Consider the following 1496-nt stretch of genomic DNA (forward strand, 5'->3'; position numbering starts at 1 on the left):
AGTTTACACCCTTACAAAGATGCACTTTGAATATAGGGCAACCCCACCATCTTTGGGCACAGTTGAGTCTTGCTCGATGACACCCTCGTCGTTCCACAGCTCTAACGGTAGCCGAGGAAAAGCCTTCGTAGCTATCATATCACAAATGGTGCAATTTGCAAATCATTTATTGTGACGCATATTATGTTGAGGGTACATGTTTTTATCTATTTTTTTATTCAAAAAGGAGTCTCAAACAACAAGGAGTTTACAACAGAGCGTTTGGAATGGGACGACTTTGTGTCTTGTCTTCGTGTCTTCTATTTTTCTTCCAAAGGTTCAATGGCCTTTTGTTTGGACAGTGACGCATGGCACCACTTGAGGAGGAATGATTATTAATAGCTATATCATTCAAACCCAAAGCTAGATTTTTGGAGCCAAAGTGGGTTTATATCTTTATATGGTATTGTATGTTGTCCTCGTGCGGAGGCTCCTTTTCCATCTTTTAAGCGTATGTGAACACGTATATGGTCATGTTCACAAGGGTCGTTTGCTTCTAGGTTAGAATGGATTCATCCGCCTCCGGTGCGAAGACTTAGGCTATGGTCATGCAAGGCTTAGTTATCAGTTATAGATAACTAAGTCAACTATGTCTAGATAGAGCATTAAATGAATAACTAAGCCTCTTGCATGGTCACACGAGGGTTAGTTATTCATTCATCCTCCTAGCTAAGCCTTGAACTTCACAATTATGCCAAAATCGGCATAGTTACAAAGGGTGGACATAGTTATTCATTTAATGCTCCTTTTTGCGTGTGACCAAGAATGAGGCTTAGTTATGTGTTCAAATAATTGATAGCTAAGCCTCGCATGACCATAGCCTTATCTCGGTGTGTAAATTTCAACTCGTAGCATCCCGAGTTTGTAAGCTCAAGCAAAAATAGACCTTGAATGATTCCTAGGGGTGCACTTTTTTGTTTGCCAGGTGAATTCTCTTTTGAGTGAATGTTGTGTGTGTAATACCATTTGCAACAACTCAAGCAAGATAGGCCAAGTTTTGATGAAACTCTACCTTACACCTTCCATTGTGCCACAAATGCAAAGTGAGGAAGTTGCAGCATTGTGGATTGACAACGTGCAATTACGCTACACGGAGTGCAAGGTAGCAATGCATAAATCTCTCTCTCTCTCTCTCTCTCTCTCTCTCTCTCTCTCACACACACACACACACACACACACACACACAAACAATTGTGGTAGATTAGTTATCCGTTGTCCCTCTCGCAAAACACATCTTGAGTTCAGGATAGGTCTTTGAGGTCTCTTGGGTTGTCCCCACAACATTAAGAACCTCTCTCTCTCTCTCTCTACACAATAGAAGCGTGCTCCACATAGCAAACCCTCCCGTGGGAAACCTCCCTAAGGTGCAAACACTTGAAAAGCACACAAAGAAAAATAATATTAAAAAGCTTTTTATCTGGTGCCTTGCTTAGATCAGACTTTTAACAATAAACTGC

The sequence above is a fragment of the Adiantum capillus-veneris genome, chromosome 1 (genome assembly GCF_014529385.1).
Source record: "Adiantum capillus-veneris isolate H3 chromosome 1, ASM1452938v2, whole genome shotgun sequence".
NCBI lineage: Eukaryota > Viridiplantae > Streptophyta > Polypodiopsida > Polypodiales > Pteridaceae > Adiantum > Adiantum capillus-veneris.